This window comes from Pogoniulus pusillus, chromosome 3 (genome assembly GCF_015220805.1).
Source record: "Pogoniulus pusillus isolate bPogPus1 chromosome 3, bPogPus1.pri, whole genome shotgun sequence".
NCBI lineage: Eukaryota > Metazoa > Chordata > Aves > Piciformes > Lybiidae > Pogoniulus > Pogoniulus pusillus.
This window is the reverse complement of record NC_087266.1, coordinates 44462588-44482448: the sequence shown is the minus strand read 5'-3', so window position 1 is coordinate 44482448 and position 19861 is coordinate 44462588.

Genomic DNA, 19861 nt, shown 5'->3' with positions numbered 1-19861 from the left:
TTAGTGATTAAAAGCCAAACATTTTAGTGCTCCTACAATGCACTTTATTTTACACAACCTGACAGTGTTTACATTACCCTGAGGACTTTACACTTCAGAGGCTCACTAAGTCCTCAGACTTTTAGTTGCTCTTTCAGCAAAATATTTATTCAAATGTAAGAGCATAGCATATGAGTATTGACTTTATCAAAACTAAAGCGTAGCAAGGGAAATGAGTACTGCTCAGGACTTGATTCAACAGGTTAGTCATATATTTCCACACACTTGTATGACCTTATACAATTTACTCAGATCCAAATGTATGTGTCTGTAAGTAATAAAACCAGTTTAACCTAAAACTGCTTGTAAAGCAAACATGAAGATTGTAACTACTTAACGGCGCTTATTCAGTTTAAGCAAGTGAAATTGGTTCACTACCGTTGAAAATAGCCTGATGCTATTGCCAAAAACAGCAAATAAGCTCCCCAGTGCCAGTGCTAGTCTTTTCTTAAACACTTGTCCTCGAGCTTTTAGATAAACAAGTCTGGCAGGATTGTGTCCAGGAAGAAAGAGGGACTATTTTTTAGCAAGAAACTGCAAGTAGTGGGATCATCCAATAACTAACCCTTAGATGCACCAATCACGGGATAGAGAGAATAAGCTTGCGTTTATGCAAGCGTTGATGCTTGGGGTATAAAAGCCTGATGCTTGCAAAAAACTTTGGACTGTCTTGTAGCTAATTCATTGCGCTACTTTGAAGCAGGCTAGAATGTTTTGGTGAGAAGAACTAGATTACAGGCTGTGAAAGGAAAACAGTGGTGATGTCTACTTCACTCACAGTCTTGCTGAGAAGTGTAGGAACAAGAAATAAAAACGTTAGATAACACTCTCGGCATCACTCTCACTGGGGCTGCTGACTGAGCTGCATCTCTCTAACATCACCCTCCATTTTGGGCTAACCCACTTTTGCTTTTTAACCTCTGGCTGAACCTCTATTCTCCCCTGGGACTGGGGTAAGGTCGAGAGGGGTAGGGGGAAGGTGAAGGGGTGGTTGAGAGCCCCTCCTGGGGACTCAGGTTTCTGGGAGGGCTGTTGTGTTTCTCTATTACCTTTTACCTTGTCTATTTCTGTATATAACTGTATATACTGTAAATATCTTTCTGTATGTTGTGCTAGCTGTAAATATAAGCTTCATTCATATTTCCAGAGCTGTCTGAGTCTAGTCTGGGTGATCTCTAAAGTGGGGGAGGGGGCAGGGAGCACCCAAACCATTGTACTCATATTGAGCCATCTCTTGACTTTCTCAAACCCCTCCTCCACACACAATAAAAAAGTAGCTGAGCACTCATTCATTGATAAAATATTATGTTGTTGGTACATTCTGCAAGTACAGCTTCTAATTTCTATCCACTTTCATTAGGGGAAAAAGCACAACTTTGGAAAAAAACAAAACAAAGCAAAATGAACAAACTCAATTTAAGTACTGAATTTTAGTGAGAAGACATGAAGACACTGCAGATTTCCAGAAAACTCAGAGCTGAATTATCCCCTCTGAGACTGATATTTTGATTCTAGCAACTGCATTTAAATATACACATTAACTCAATTATATGACTGCTTTTATGGACTCGTAGAGTGTGTGACTGACATTATTGTTTGATGTTTATCACAATACTGTTATGCATCATCTAGATCCACACTCACAAATCACTTGTCACTGATGACCTGGTTTGTTTCTAAAGGATGCTGTAAGGTGAAACCTATCTGTCATAAGCAGCAAATGTTGCTCTGCTTAAGATTTCCTCTGAGTAAATGTAGAAGTGATCCATTTGAAATGTGCCCATGGATAATTTTTTAACAGCAATTTTAAAGCAGTCATAGCAAGGATGTAATTTTTAAATTCTTTTTTAAGCATGTTGAGGTTATGTGAAAAAAAAAAATCAATGCATTTTTAGCAGATAATTCTACCTTTCTGAACAGAGCATCACTTCTTGAAAAGTGCTGGAGAAACTGGATTTGCATTTTTCTCCCTGTTTTTCTTCAGCACAAAATACTGTAAAGGTAACGATAATAGTGTAGTCTGAAAGAAAATGACAGGTAGGCCAGATTACACTTGTTTAGTCATATGGAGGAAAACAAAAATAGAAGTGGAGAAACCTTTTTCAGGTATCTCAAGAGTCCTATTTAAAATTTGCTATTTGCAAATGTATGATTTTCCCAGAGTAAGCACCAGTGAAAATCGGCGTAAATGCATGCTCATTACATGGTTATCTGAAGTTAGGCAGCTCCAAATCACCAAGTAGTGTAATAATGTATTGGCACCTAAATCTCAATTGGATCTAAATTGGACATTGGCCCTGTTTTGAGCAGAGATTTGGAGCATTTGGTGTTGTGAATCCCCTTCAAACAGGAATTATTTAGTCAGAAAAAATCCAAGTGTCTAAAAAGTTGGGGGCAGGGGTGGTGGGGAGGATATGTGTTTATAGTTTTAATGTGCCACTAATAGTTTTTTAGATGTGGCACCCAATTTACACTTGAATCATAGAATCAACCAGGTTGGACTGGATGATTTTGGAAGCCTCTTCCAACCTGGTTGATTCTATGATATCTGTAGGATTACAAAGGATATGCTTCTAGTGGGCAGGCAATAATACAAGGTCTCAAGGATTTATTTCAATTTCTATTTATCTGATTCATTGAGCATATAGAATCATAGAATCAACCAGGTTGGAAGAGAGCTCCAAGATCATCCAGTCCAACCTAGCACACAGCCCTAGCCAGTCAACTAAACCATGGCACTAAGTGCCTCAGCCAGGCTTTTCATGAACACCTCCAGAGATGGTGACTCCATCACCTCCCTGGGCAGCCCATTCCAATGCAAATCACTCTCTCTGGCAACAGCTTCCTTCTAACATCCAGCCTATAGTTCCCTCGGCACAACTTGTGACTGTGTCCCCTTGTTCTGTTGCTGGTTGCCTGGCAGAAGAGATTGTGATGGTTTGGGGGTTACCCCGCCCCTCCCACACTTTTGTATTTGCCCCAGCTAACTCAGACGGACCCTGGGAATATAGATGAAGCAATTTATTTACAGCTAGCAGAATTTACAAGCAGCTATTTACAATATATACAGTTATATACAGAAATATACAAAAAGATAAACAATATAAAAGCACAACTCCCCTCCCAGAAACCTGAGTCCCCAGGAGGGGCTCTCAAACCACCCCAACACCTCCCCCCAGCCCTCTCAACCTTACCCCAGTTCTCAGGAAGAAAAGAGGTGCAGCCAAGAGGTTAGGGAGCAAGGTTAGTAGGAGCAGGGTTAATGAGATGTGACCAGGTCCAAGGCAAAAGCAAGAGAGAGAAACAAAATGGAGAATGTTTTCTTCTTCTTCCCAGAGTTCTCAGTGTGACTGTGAGAGAAGTAGATACAATTGTTTTTCATTTCACTGCCCGTTATCTAGTTCTTCTACCAAAACATTCCAGCTTGCTTCAAACTAGCACAGAGATCAACCCCCACCTGGCTACAACCTCCCTTCAGGTAGTTGTAGACAGCAATGAGGTCCCCCCTGAGCCTCCTCCAGGCTAAACACCCCCAGCTCCCTCAGCCTCTCCTCATAGGCTTTGTATTCCAGGCCTCTCACCAGCTTTGTCACCCTTCCCTGGGCACCTCAGCATCTCTCTTGAGATGAAAAGAGATAAGAATAGTGTTCTTTTAGCAGAACCAGGAGGCATGATAGTTTCCTTCTATTCTATATCCATTTAAAAACTTGTATCTCATGGAAATTTTCACTAGTGATCTGTATGGTTTTTACACAAAAGTAGTTACCACTGTGTGAAACACTGTAGGAAAAAAAGGCAATATACTTTGTAAGCTGTATGTAGTTACTGTTCTAGCATCTCTTGAAAACTGTGGAAGATCAGCATATTTTCTAATTGAGGTGAATTAACTGATGACTCTGCCATAAAACCCATCCTAAAAGGAGTTATATTTATTTAACTGAATCTGTTTTGAAACCACTTCAAGCTGTGCACGGTTGAAAATGGCCAGATTATTTAACTGGCATAAATTTTTAAAATTAAACCAGAGTATCTCCCATTATAGACATTATCACAGACACTTCTGAGACTATATTAAACTGATATGTCATGATCTTAGGCTACAGAGGGAAAAAAATACCAAAAAACCTGATTTCAGTAACAAGTTTTCATTTTCCTATTGCTTGTATTATATTTTTTATTTATTTTTTTTTAAGTGGAGAAAATATTTTTGTGATGTAACTTAGAGGTCATAAAGGAGTATTAATGAAATGAAAAATGCCCTGCTGATTACCTCTAAATAGATCAGGTATGTGCAAATCCTGTGGTAAAAATGAGATGTAAAGAAAGGCAACTTCCCCCCCCTGCCCCTTCCTCCCCCCCCAGTGTTCTGCAGCTATAATACTACTAAAATAAACCTTTCACAGTATCACCAAGGTTGGAAGAGACCTCACAGATCATCAAGTCCAACCCTTTACCACAGTGCCCAAGGCTAGACCATGGCACCAAGTGCCACATCCAACCCTGCCTTGAACTGCCCCAGGGACGATGACTCCACCACCTCCCTGGGCAGCCCATTCCAGTGTCCAATGACTCTCTCAGTGAAGAACTTTCTCCTCACCTCGAGCCGACCATGCAAGTGAGAATGGAAGATCAGGTGTACTTACGAAGTTTGCAGATGACATGAAGCTGGACAGGAATGTTGACCTTCTTGTAGGTAGGAGGGGTCTACCAAGGGATCTGAACTGGCTGGATCAATGGTCTGAGGCCAATGGTATGAAAATCAAGACAAAGTGCCAGGTCCTGCATTTGAATCATGTCAACCTCATGCAGGCTTGGGAAAGAGTGGCTGGATAGCGTGGACTCATGAGTGCACAGCCAGCCAAATATGAGCTAGCAGTATGCTTATGTGGCCAAAAAGTAGTGCCTGGGGAAGTATAGGCTGGGTGTTAGGAGGAAGTTCTTCACAGGGAGAGTGATTGGCATTGGAATGGGCTGCCTAGGGAGGTGGTGGAGTTGCCATCCCTGAAGGTGTTCAAGAAAAGCCTGAATGAGACACTTAGTGCCATGGTCTAGTTGACTGGCTAGGGCTGGGTGCTAGGTTGGACTGACTGATCTTGGAGGTCTCTTCCAACCTGCTTGATTCTGTGATTCTGTAATATCCACTTTGTGTCAAATCAAGTCTGTCTAGCAGAACTGGGGAAGTAACTGTACCCCTGTACTCAGCACTGGTAAGGTTGTACCTTCAAATAGTTTTCAGTTTTGAGCCCCTCAATATGAGGACATTGAAGTGCTGGAGCGTATCCACAGAAGAGCAATGAAGCTGATGAAGGGTCTACAGCACAAATACTGTAGGAGCAGTTGAGGGAACTGAAGTTGTTTAGCCTGGAATAAGGAGGCCAAGGGGAGACCTTACACTGTCTGCAACTACCTGACAGGAGGTTGGACAGAGGTGAGGGTCAGTCTCTTCTCTGAAGTTACAAGGAATGGGGCAAGAGGAAGTGGCCTCAACTTGTGACAGGGGAGATTTAGACTGCATATTAGGAAACAATTCTTCACTGAAAGGATTATCAAATATTGGAACAGGTTGCTCATGGAAGTAGTTGATCCATCATCCCTGAGGCATTTAAAAGTTGTGCAAATGTGATTCTTAGGAGCATGGTTTAGTGGTGGACTTGGCAGTATTAGCTTATCTAACAGCTGGACAACAGAGACTTGGAAGAAGGGATGTCCTTTCATTTTCCTCATTCACTTAATAGATCAAATATCATTCTGAAGAACAGGAGATGCTGTGACATATGCTTGAGGAACACAGATCCAAGGCCAAATGTCCATCCTATGAAAGGGCTGCAGTCATGAAGTTGTTACTGGAGGTAAATGTCTTATCCTTCCTCTGTTCTTCATAAAGAAAACTGGCTGCAACTTCCAAGTGGATGTTTTAAAAAACAATGATCTCATTATTTTAGCTCTTAATGAAGACAGGACAAACTTGTCAGCCAAACCACGCTTTAGGTGAAGCACAGTAACAGAATTTCACAGAATCACAGAATGTCAGGGACTGGAAGGGACTGCAAAAGATCACCTACTAGTCCAACTCCCCTACCAGAGTAGGATCACCTATACTGGATCACACAGGAATGTGTCCAAGCAGGTTGTGAATGCAAAATCACTGAATATCAGGAAATTTTGCTGGAAAGTAAAAATCTTCTACACAAAAAACATTTAATAAGGTTTCAGTTAACCCAAAACTTATGTGACTTCTTGCATGAAGAATAATTGATTGATTTGCCACTGGAATGGGCTGCCCAGGGAGGTGGTGGAGTCACCGTCCCTGGAGGTGTTCAAGCAAAGACTGGCTGAGGCACTTAGTGCCTCTAGTTGACTGGCTAGGGCTGGGTGCTAGATTTGACTGGATGATCTTAGATCTTCCAACCTGGTTGATTCTATGATTCTATGAAACAGTACCCCAGTAAGACAGTAAGCTTCCAGACTTCAAATCTTGTGTAAGTACAGCCTTAAGATTTGTTTTATTTCAATATTATTCTTTACCCACCTTACACCTACTACTCAATGTCTTTGAGTAAGACAGAATTTCTTATCTACTTCATTTAATGATCCAGAGATGAATCAAAGGAACAATTTGTAAATGGAAGGTTCCAGTCCTCCGTGCTAACTCCAAATTCATTGTGACAAGTTTTACAACTATTTATTGCCTTCTGGTTCCTAGTTTCCTGTTTATCCAGTGGTGGTCAGTCTCCTCAGGACCATTTACTGAATTAGCTTTGTTCCTCTAATCTCTGTGAAGTTTCCAACACCTTACAAGTACGTGTGATTATGAAATCATGGAAAGAAGGTAGGGTTTTTTGAAGGGTCTTTTTGCCAAGCTTGGTGAAAGTGGTGAAATGCTCAAGTGATTCCACTTGATTTTCATTAATATTTCTGCTGTGCTTCAGTACAAAGCAATCATCTCATTTCACATGGACAACCCACATTTTGAATGAGTCAAAAGATCCGATACTTTTGATCAGAGTTTTAACACATCCTTCTTATCTGAAAATGCTGTTAAAAACATTATTTGGATTATGAGCAAAGCTTTCATTTGTACAGCCCATGGCTATCTGTGTTATAAATATGCACATATCTCTGCCTCAGCAAGCCTTTTCTAAGCACATTTCGTGGTACTTTTCATATGCACTGGATTTGATTTGTTTTAGGGCATAATATGAATTCTTGCTATGATACAGGGTAGGAAAAAACTCCTTTGGGAAAAAAAAAGGCTTAGTTACAAGGCTGCACTCATCCTACAAAACCTTAAGTTTTATTAACTATCCAAATATCCCCTTATCATTGTTTGTGAACAGAGCCCTCATTTGATTCTGAGTATCATATCTACCTTTTCTTGAACTATCTTCAAGTCCATGCATTTGCCCTCAGTTACTCGTGTGAATTTCTTCAGCACATAATGATAACATTTCACATTCTAAACCATAAGCCCACATTACATGCCACAGAATACAAATGTATGGAAGGTGGTAGTTTCATTATCTTAGGTCAGTAGAACTTCAAGAGCTCTGAAATTACCTCTATCAGTGATGCAAGTGTCAACTTGGTTTTAATAAATCTTTGGCAACAGCCAAGAGTTACTTCTAGGACATCTTCCCATTTCTGGAAATACATCATTCAGTGGCCAAACTTGCTATCTCTTTCTATCAAATAGAATTTCATCCATTAAATGCAAAGTCTCACTTCAGCTTCTGCATGCTAACACTCTAGGATAGCTAAAAGTATGATTAACCTGAAGTTTAGCTGATATCAAGGTAAATGTATGTTATTTCACTTAAACTGGAACCAGGTCTTGAAAAATAACATTTCTTCCAGCATATGCTTAGAGAATGTTATATTTACTGTATTTCTCATTGTTTCACAGTTCCAGCTCTGGATCCATTTAAAACTGTGTGAAGAGAGTTTGACAATTTATTTGTCAGCTTTTTTTTTTTTGATTGTTTCTTAAAAAACAACAACAACAAACAAAAAAAATCAAATAAAAATGGAAAAGAAAAAACAGCTTTCTATTAACAAGAGAAGGAAAATATGGCAGAACATCTTATTTGATGCTAATAAAGTTTGATGATAATAAAGTAGTATTGCATTATGTACTCAAGTAAAAATCCAACTGAAGCAATTGGGGAAGCTACTTTATTTTATTCAGTGCTGACTTAGAAATAGCAGAGACCTTTTTAGACCTGTTAGTTACAGAACTAATTCTGACATCTCACTGAGACAAAAACAAATGCTCAAACAACAACCAACCTAAAAAAAAAACAACCTCCCTCCTCAAAACCAAAGAAGTTACCATATTTTTTTTGTGCTTGTGAAAACTGACATGTACAAATCATAGAATCAGGCAGGTTGGAAGAGACCTCCAAGATCATCCAGTCCAACCTAGCACCCAGCCCTATCCAACCAACTAGACCATGGCACTAAGTGCCTCATCCAGTCTTTGCTTGAACACCTCCAGGGACGGTGACTCCATCACCTCCCTGGGCAGCCCATTCTGTCGGGGTTTTTTAAAGAGAGACGATGGAAATTAAACTCTCAAGTCAAATTGGAGAGAAAATACATAATTATATTTAGAGAGAAAAAATACAGTGATAGATGTTATAAAGTAATTACCCCATCCGTGGCAAACCCCACTAAATTTTTCCCCATCCCCAAAAAACCAAAATCTACACTCCCCAGTGCTCCAATCCTTCTCTCCCCCAACACCTCCGCCATCCAAAGAGGCTTACTGCTTACATGTTCTTCCCTATAGATTGGCTTCCCACACACACACAGGGCAGAAGGAGGAGGAAAGGAGAGTGAACTGACCTTGTTGTGAGTCTATAAAGAGATAACATAATTATGGGATTGAATAACAATCTTCTAGTCCCCAGAAAAAAAAAATAACCCTATGGCCTCAACCTAGGACACTATTCCAATGGCAAATCACTCTATCTGTGAAGAACTTCCTACTAGCATCTAGCCTATACCTCCCCCAGCACAAATATGAAGAGATTTCTCAAAAATGGTATAGGGCAACCTAAAATTGGGGGAAAAAAATCAGAATGAACAAAACAAAAACGAAATAAAAGATCTCAACTCTGATTGTAACATGCCAACCATCAGAGTATTTTAGAAGGCTGGTATATTAAACTGATGTTACTCAGATTTTTCTGTTAACTTCAGTGAATCCTTTTTCTGTGAAGTTTTTTAGTTTGATAAAGACTGAGGTTGAAGACGGTTTCTAAAGTTCTTTATGGTAAAAAAAGTACTTGTTATGGTTGGTTTTCTACTTTGCAAAGATTACAATGAAGGTTGTCTTAAGAAGAAAGCAAGGGGTATTTGGAGTGACAGCATTTTGCCTTCCCAAGTAACTCTTGTATGTGTTGGAGCCCTGCTTTCCTGGAGATGGCTGAACACCTGCCTGATGATGGATAGGGGTGAACTAAATTTTTTTTGCCTTACTTTTGTGCGTGGCTTTCACTTACTTATTAAATTGCCTTTATCCCATCCCATGAGTTCACTCACTTTTAATCTTTTGGTTCTCTCCCCCATCCCACTGAGGCAGAGAGTAAATGTGTGGCTGTGTAGTTGCTGTTTGCCAACTGTGGTTAAATCATGACAGCTGGACATTAACTACATGTAAGGACTATGTGCAGGTAAAATTCTCAGTTTAGAACTGACATAAAGGCAAACATTCAAATTATCAGGCAGATATTCCACATTATCATGTAAAGCTCTACATATCTTTCAGCTTTATCACAGCTTCACTAATCTTGACCTGAGTTGCCACTATTCAGTGATTGCACAGATGTCTATTTCAGGTTTCATTTTCCTTCCCCTTCTCTCTCCAAAGATTGCAATGTGCTAAACATCTCTAAACAGCCATTATTATCCTGGTTCAAAATAATACTTTAGACAATATTTAACTTCAAGAATTAGGCTAAAGTGTCTCCAGTATTTCAGTGTTCTCTTACATAAAAGTGCCTTTTACTCCATAATGAGCAGCCTTAATAAACTTTTTACTGTATTTCTCTAGCATCATTTAATTACTTTGCAGTAATACCACTATTTTTATTGCTACTAGACTGTCTAATGTCACAAAGGGCAGACTGCAGACTGCATGTGGTCTATGAAAAATTTTAAGTAGCTTACAAAGACACTTCTCAGTTGTAGTCCCTTCTGGCCAGAACCAGTTGATTGTTAAAGTTGTGATAATTAGAGGACCCTTTTCAGCTCAGCTGCCATGGGCAGCTGTTCAGGTCCAAAAACGGCAGGAGCTGCCAGTCACTCTGAGCCTGGGACTGTCTCTTCTCAGGGAATTTGTCAGTTGGTGAAAGGCTCCACTTCACAACACACTCTTCTGCCCTTCCAGTTCAACCTACAAGTGGTCAAAAGTTCCCAAAATTACTATTTCAGCAGTGCCAAGTTGCTGGAGTCACAGATGAACACGTTGGACTCCAGGGACATCAAAGCAAATGTACTCATAGTATTAAGGGTAAGGAGAGTTGCTATACTGAGGTACTCAGTCTAAATATGGATTATTGAAGCTGAAGTATGTGAACTACTCATATATTGTGAAGTCAGTTGTGTATGTATGTTTTCAGTCATGCTCAATATTAGTTCATAATGATGAGTTACAAAAAGAACATAAAACAATGTAAAAGATAAATATATTGCAAAATTCTGATGGATTCTTCTTCCTAATTTGTTTTAGCTGAGAGAAGAATTATATGCAGTATAATAAATTAGCTGTGATTTTAATTAGAGCTTGAAAATATGTGATTCCCTGACATGAAGTGCTATATCATATACAGTTTTATATTTTTGACCTTTACATTACGTTAGTGACTACCAAGAACTGCAACAATGAAATATTAATATCCTTCTGTTTCATTAGCTGGAAAAATACAGGAAACCTGTGCTATGAGTAGGAGAATATCTCTATAAATTCTAAAAAATGGCATGAAAAGACTACAAGGACCTATGTATGAATGTCAATGTCATAGTTGAAAGACAGCAGATTGTTCAAATCCTGTTAAGGCTACAGTTATTAAAATTTGAGTGTCTCCATCAAGACAATTACAGATTAATCCCTTCTACTTATGAGGAGAAAAGATATGTCAGATTAGAACATTTCATAGAGAAAAAAGCTAAGCAAGAATATGATCCCTGAGACCATTTAAATAGGTTATATCTGCACCACGTTCAAAACAATGAACTGCCCATTTATCTAATACAGCCTGCTTCAAATTTCAGGTCAGATTCCTTTATGAACAACCCAAGAAGTGGAAGAAATGGATCCCTTCATATGGAACTAAAAGCAGCATTACCCTCTTAGATGCTCCAGACTGAGTTTGTAGCTGTGTCGCAGATCATGCACCACAGTATCTGGAGCTAATGTAAGAATTAGAATCATAGAATCAACCAGATTGGAAGAGACCTCTGAGATCAGCCAGTCCAACCTAGCACCCAGCCCTAGCCACTCAACCAGACCATGGCACTAAGTGCCTCAACCAGGCTTTTCTTGAACATCTCCAGGGACGGTGATGCCACCACCTCCCTGGGCAGCCATTCCAATGCCAATCACTCTCTCTGCCAACAACTCCCTCCTAACATCCAGCCTAGACTTCCTCTGGCACAACTTGAGACTGTGTCCCCTTGTTCTATTGGTGGTTGCCTGGGAGAGGAGACCAACCCCCACCTGGCTACAACCTCTCTTCAGGTAGTTGTAGACAGCAATGAGGTCCCCCCTGAACCTCCTCTTCTCCAGGCTAAACAATCCCAGCTCCCTCAGCCTCTCTCATAGGCTTTGTGTTCCAGGCCCTTCACCAGCTTTGTTGCCCTTCTCTGGACACCTTCCAGCACCTCAACATCTCTCTTGAATTGAGAAGCCCAGAACTGGACACAGTACTCAAGGTGTGGCCTGACCAGTGCTGAGTACAGGGGAAAAATAACCTCTCTTGCCCTGCTGGCCACACTGTTCCACCAGTACCCCCATGACATTGCTTTTATCCTGATTAAGGAATTTGGTATTTATTTCCCTACCATTTAATAAACCAAACTCAAGCTAACAAAGAAGCTAAGAAACACCTACTGCAGGTACTCGTACAGGTTTCACACATGAATCATTTGAACCTCACAAGAGTCAATGTATGTGAATAGATTTTCTACTATAGGGTTGTTTAAATCCTGTTTAATATGTTTGACAAACACATCTCAACCAAAATACAGACTGAGAGCTACTACAGTATCACAATAACATTTCTGAGCATTTGCAATGTCTTTAAGTTCTGGCAGATCTTATCTGCCACACAAATGTAACAAATACATTTCTTACATCAAATGAGCATAAATCTTCAAGTAAAGCATACCTTAACTTTGCTGCTGAGCAACACCAGAATGATGCAGCAAAAAAGTCATGAAAGCTTGAATATTAAGCTTGGAAAGATTTTAGGGTCTCAACAATGTTACTTTAGGGGTGAATTTATGTTCTGGAATGCAGACACTTTACTGTATGAATTAACATTGATTGTCTAACCTTGTGATGTGACTGGCAGAGCGGGGCAGGAGTGCTGTAATTCTCATGCACTACAGAAGGCATGGTGTTATCCAAATCCCAATGGTACTCCACTGAATTGATGAAATGACCGGGAAGGCCTAATTAAAGCTGTTCAGCTCAAATGTATTGATGTATTACATCTATTACGGTTTGGTTCAATAGGTCTACCCTATGAATGCTGCCATGCCTGTAAAGCAAACTCAACAGATTGTATAAATAATGTTGGAAGGGAAAGAGACACTCATGGAATCAAAGCTGAATCATGCAAAATGCAGCAGACTGCCCTGTGAGCTTATTTTCACACAATCTGATATAAATAAGTACATGGCTTATACTTTTATTAAGGAAGAGTAAAGACAAGCTCTGAGGTTGAGCTATGTATTCATCAAGTATGATATTTTTGATTCTGCCATTCAAGTAATATAATTGTTGAAAACAAAAAGATTCTTCAGAGGAAACTTCTATTTCTGTGACTAAAGTATCTCTGAATAACAAATCCATTACAATGAACAGGAATTCTAGCTGTGCAGTGTTGTGATGTTGAGGTGCTGGAAGGTGTCCAGAGAAGGGTGACAAAGCTGGTGAGGGGCCTGGAACACAAAGCCTATGAGGAGAGGCTGAGGGAGCTGGGGGTGTTTAGCCTGGAGAAGAGGAGGCTCAGGGGGGACCTCATTGCTGTCTAAAGCTACCTGAAGGGAGGTTGTAGCCAGGTGGGGATTTGTCTCTTCTCCCAGGCAACCACCAGCAGAACAAGGGGACACAGTCTCAAGTTGTGCCAGGGGAAGTCTAGGCTGGATGTTAGGAGGAAGTTGTTGGCAGAGAGAGTGATTGGCATTGGAATGGGCTGCCCAGGGAGGTGGTGGAGTTACTGTCCCTGGAGGTGTTCAAGCAAAGCCTGGCTGAGGCACTTAGTGCCATGGTCTAGTTGACTGGATGGGGCTGGGTGCTAGGTTGGACTGGATGATCTTGGAGGTCTCTTCCAACCTGGAAAAAAAAAGAAAAAAAAAAAAAAAAGAAAGAAAAAGGAGTGCTGAGCACTGCCTAGAGCTAGTCAATTACACATGGTCCTGAGCTGTGTAACTCTAGATACTGCTGCCTATTGGCCAGTTTCATTTTCAAAATGATGTATGTAATGGGGGGTGATTTAGAAACTGAGCCTTTCTTCACTGAGCCATTTTGCACTAAGCCTTTCTGCACTGAGCCTCTGCTGGGACCAGCACCCCATTCATGGCTGTGGCCATATGTATGCAGCTTGCACTAGCAATAACTCAGTTCTTCTCTCCTTCCTTCTGCCTGGAATGTTTTGTATTTTACCCCAGGATCATTATCACAAGGTTTGGAAGCATCTTTGTGCAGGAGACTTACTCAGGGACACACGTCGTCATGCTGGAGTTAATGCTAAGACTCCATAAGCATAGTTAGATTTTTTCCTGTCTGCACATTCCTATTTTCCAAGTTCTGATGGTTTAAACTGTTCATTTTGTGTTTATAAATACCCTCTGTGCAACTACTTCCTGTCAACTGAAAATCCAAAGCAGCTCAGGGAATTGTCCTGACATGTTGAGTACTGATAATAAAACTAATGTTCATACTGAAATTAATATTCATGATTCATAACTGATTCTTAGTTTCCTCAACAATATCTAAATTGGATGAGTGTGTAAGTCCCTCTTAGAGGCAAGATGCACACATGTACCTAAGGAAAGAAGTATAAAAATTAAATTAATAAAATACATTGTTTTTTTTTCCTCTCTGAGGTATGGATTTCTTACACAAGAAAGAGAGCTGTTCCAGTTATCTAGCTTCTTGAGTCTTTTGAGTTCTGTGCTTGGGCTAAAAAGGAAGTTATAGTAAAATCACATCTCTGTAATACTCTGAAGTTACTGATTTTTCATAATTCATTCTGATCTGTCATGCATGGAAGTTTAGGACTTGATTCCAGAGGGTAGAGCATGGCAAATTAGGGTCTATAAAAGAAAGTGAGACTTAGTGACATGGCTAGATTTTATAGGGTTTAGGAGTACAAAATACAATTATATCATTTCCTTGACTTCAGACTCTCATCTCAAGTAGTGTGTGCAGTTCTGGGCTCCTCACTTCAAGAAGGATATTGAGGTGCTGGAGTGGATCCAGAGGAGAGTGATGAGACTTCTGAGGTGGCTGGAGGGAAAGTCTTCTGAGGAGAGGCTGAGGGAGATGGGGTTGTTTAGCTTGGAGAAGAGGAGACTCAAGGAGTACCCTGTCACACTCTACAGCTACTTCAAGGGAAGCTGTAGTAAGATGGGGGTTAGGCTCTTCTCCCAAGCAACTTATTACAAGATGAGAGGGCATGGCCTGAAGCTTCTCCAGGAGAGGTTTCGGTTAAAATTAGGAAGCACTTCCTCATGTAAAGGATAATTAGACACTGAAATGGACTGCCCGGGGTGGGTGGAGTTACCATCCCTGGAAGTGTTTAAGGAAAGATTGGATGTGGCACTTGGTGACATGATCTAGTCAATATGGTGGTGTGAAGTCATAGGCTAGACTGATCTCAGAGGTCTGTTCCAGCCTAAGTAATTCTGTGATTCTATAATATTTGTATCAATTATATAGACAGTGGGATCAAGTGCACTGTCAGCAAGTCTGCAGAGGATGAAAAACTAAGGGGTGTTGTCGTTATGCCAGAAGGGAAGGTATGTAATCCAGAAAGATCTGGACAAGTTGAAGAGTTGAACCCAGGTTCAATAAGACTAAGGGAAGGGTTCTACATCTGGGCCAGAAAAGTCCTCGTTATTAATACAGGCTGAGAGATGAGATGCTAGAAAGTAGCCCTATGGAAAAGAACTTGGGTGTTCTGCTGGATGAGAAGCTGGACAAAAGCCAACACTTGCAGCCTAGAAGGCCAGTCCCATCATGGGCTTCATTAAAAGAAGTGTGGCCAGTGGATTAAGGTGATTCTGCTACTTCTCTCTCCCCTCTTGTGAGATCTCATCTGAAGTAGTCTGTTACCCTCAACAGAAGAAGGGGATGGACCTCATGTCTCATGGAGCAGGTCTAAAGGAGGGCCACAAAAATGTACAGTGACCTGGAACACCTGTCCTATGAAGGCTGAAGGAGTGGGGTTATTCAGCCTGGAGAAGAGAAGACTCTAGGAAGACCTAATAGAGGCTTTCTAGTACCTGAAGTCTACTTACAAGAAGGCTGGAATGGGACTGTTCACAAAGGCCTGTAGTGATAAGACAAGGGGCAATGGTTTTAAATTAGAGATTAGATTTAGCCTGGACATTAGCAGGAAGTTCTTTACCATGAGGGTAGCGGAACACCGGAATAGCTTGTCCAGGGAGATAGTTGAGGCTCCATAGTTGAAGATACTCAAGGTCAGGCATGATGTGGAACACTAATCTAATGAAGGTTGTCTGTGCTCACTGCAAGAGGGTTGGAACCTTTGGAGGTTCCTTCCAAGTCAAACCATTCTATGAATTCTAAGATTGAAGAAAGCTTCTACAAATAGAGTCTAACTGTTATATCTTCTATAAGTAGGATAGCTGCTTGGAAAACTATGGAATACGGTTGGGTTACATAAAATAGGACAGTTATAGTACTTAAATAATCAAATGAGATGATACTAACAAAGAATGAATTAATTATGACATGCACCAAACCAAAAATTAGTACACACATGGAGTAAGAAACATCAATTCGCTTTAAAATACCAAATATTAGAGATAAATTTGATTGCTTTATACGAGGAATATCAGATTAAGTTTTATTGTTGTATGAGTGAATAGAATCCAGTAAATATCTTTTGAAGTTTTTTTGTTGTTGTTGTTTCAACATTCTGAAAGACATTTGCTCTATTACAAAACTTGATGAATCCATTCTTCATTCAGCTGCTCATGTGGAAATGTGCTTATAGCACATTTTGTTTTGAAAAGTTTCCTAAATGGCTCAGTAGGGGTTGAGATTCTTAGAATTACACACATAATTATTAATAAAACTGATTGCTAATTTTTCAGTTCCGTTAGCTGGGATGTTATAATTGTATTTGTATCAATATTCAAGCTGTGCCAGTTCTGAACAATCCCACCTCCAGCTGAGATCACACAAAATTATGCACAGCCTCAAGTTAACGTATTCCTCAGCTCCATATCAAATACAACGACACTATAGTACATGCTAACATAAAATCATAGAATCGCAGAACCAACCAGGTTGGAAGAGACCTCCAAGATCATCCAGTCCAACCTAGCACCCAGCCCTAGCCACTCAACCAGACCATGACACTAAGTGCCTCAGCCAGGCTTTTCTTGAACACCTCCAGGGACGGTGACTCCACCACCTCCCTGGGCAGCCCATTCCAATGCCAATCACTCTCTCTGACAACAACTTCCTCCTAACACCCAGCCTAGACTTCCCCCAGCACAACTTGAGACTGTGTCCCCTTGTTCTATTAGTGGTTGCCTGGGAGAAGAGGCCAACCCCACCTGGCTACAACCTCCCTTCAGGTAGTTGTAGATAGCAATGAGGTCACCCCGGAGCCTCCTCCTATTCTCTAGGCTCAACAACCCCATATCCCTCAGCCTCTCCTCATAGGGTTATATGCTGAGTTAATCAAAATCAGGAGCTGGATGACAGGGAGAAACAGTCTGAAGTTAGTGTCCTTGTGAGTGACAAGGCAGGGAAAGAATTCAGCCACTCCTCCACCTCTTCTCCCTTGCCTGTCTCTCCTGAAGAGTCTGTAGCCATTGATTACAGCACTCCAATCATGTGAGTCATCCCGTCACGTTTTGGTGATGGCGACAACATCATAGTTTTCCTCCAGCACCAAGGCTTCCAGCTCCTCTTGTTTGTTACCCATACTTTGTGCATTAGTGTACATGCACTTCAGCTGGGCTGCTGCTTTTACTCCTATCTCTAGCCTACCATCCTCAATTTCCTTTGGTTTATCTCTAGTGCTGTCATGTTTAACCCCCTCCCCCTTCCACTCTAGTTTAAAGCCCTCTCAGCAAGCCCAGCCAGCTCATGTGCCAGGGTCTTTCTTACACTATAAAAAAGTGTATATTACATTATTCATTTATTCCAAATAACATTTTGTACAATACACTTTTTCTTTAAACCTTTTAAGGTGCACTGGTACGGAAGGGTAGCAGGGAAGGATGAGGAGAGGCAAGATAAAGCAAGAATTTCATTGTCATAGAATGACAGTATGGCTTGGGTTAGAAGAGATCATCAAGATCATTAAGTTCCAACTACCCTGCCATGGACAAAGAGACACTTTCCATTACATCAGGTTGCTCAAAGATTTACCCAACCTGACCTTGGACACTTCAAAGGAGAGGATGTCCATAAGCTCTCTAGGAAACTTCTTCCAATGTCTCACTGTTCTCACAGTAAATAATTCATCTTAGGAGTGGTGCTTCAGCCACTAGTCACTTTTTCAGCCCTCCTCTGAACCCACGAGAACCAGTCCATGTCTTATACTAGGGGTCCCATAGATGGGCAGAACACTCCAAGTGGGGCGTAGAGAGGAGGAATGACCTCCCTCAACCTGCTGGCCATGTTCCTGTTAATATAGTCCAGGATATGGTTGACTTTCAGGGCTGCAAAACGATATTTCAGGCTCCTGTCTAGTTTCTCATCATCCAGGATTCCCAGGGGCTTCAAGTACTGCTCTGACCAGACTGCCTTTTTGAGCTTGGGATTGCTTGACTCAGGTGTAGGACTTTACCTGTGGCCTTGCTGAACTTTCTGAAGTTTGCACAGGCACATTTCTCTGGATGGCATCCCTGACACTGATCTTCCCTTGGGCATTAAACTGTGCATCCATCTATTCAATTCCTTACCCACCAAGTGGTCCATGCCTCAAATTCATGTCTCTGTGATTTAAAGACAAAATTGCTGTGCAGGACAATGTCAGTATTTTGCTCAAGTCCAGTTAGATGTCATCAGTTTTTCTTCCCTTATCAACTGACACTGTAACCCTGTTGTAGAAGGCAACCACATTTGTCAGGCACAATTTGCCTTTAGTGAAGCCATACTGGCTGCCACAAATCACCTTGTTTTCCGTGTGCCTTAGCATAATTTCCAGGAGGACATGATCCTTGATCTTGTCAGGCACAGAAAGGAGACGGATTGGCCTGTAGTTCCCCAAGTCCTCCTTTTTTCAGTCTTTAAAAATGAGGCTTATCTTTCCCTTTTTCCAGTCACTGGAAACTCCACTGGACTGCCCTGGCTTCCCAAATATGTTGCATTGTACCTTAGCTGCTTCACCTGAAAGTTCCTTCAGGGCCCATGAATGCATCTCCTCTGGTCCCATAGGCTTGTGAACCTTGAGGTTCCTTAGATTGTTTCAAATTTCTCCTACCGTGGGCAGTTCTTCATTCCCCCAGTCCCTTCCTGTGCCTTCTGTGACTCAGACAGTGTGGCTGAAGAACTTGCTGCTGAAGACTGAGGAAAAAAAGGTTGTTACACACTACCTTTTTCATATCCTCAGAGGGTGCATATTTCCCCTAGTTTACCTTTCATCATGAACTTACTTCATAGATGCTTTTCTCATTGCCTTTTATTCTATTAGGGCTTTGGTTTCCCTAACTTGATCTCTGTCTGCTCAATTTCTCTGTATTCTTGCAAGAGTACCTGAAAAGGTCCAAGTTACACTATCTTGTCTTCCCCACCTGTTGTTCCTAAAGATCCTGTATCCTTCCATTCCAGCACTTCAGTTGGAGGAGCCATTCTACCAAGCCTCAGTGATGCTGATAAGATCATAGCCCTGCAGACATGCACATACCTCATTCCCTTGTTTTGTTTGCTATACTACATATGCTTACATAGAGGCATCTAAGTTGGGCTTCTAATGAAGCTGACTTGTGTCTGGAATTCTTTTCCTATCACAGTATCACCAAGGTTGGAAGAGACCTCACAGATCATCAAGTCCAACCCTTTACCACAGTGCCCAAGGCTAGACCATGGCACCAAGTGCCACATCCAGTCCTGCCTTGAACTGCCCCAGGGACGGCGACTCCACCACCTCCCCGGGCAGCCCATTCCAGTGTCCAATGACTCTCTCAGTGAAGAACTTTCTCCTCACCTCAAGCCTAAATTTCCCCTGGCGCAGCCTGAGGCTGTGTCCTCTCATTCTGGTGCTGGCCACCTGAGAGAAGAGAGCAATCTCCTCCTGGCTACAACCTCCCCTCAGGTAGTTGTAGACAGCAATAAGGTCTCCCCTGAGCCTCCTCTTCTTCAGGCTAACCAATCCCAGCTCCCTCA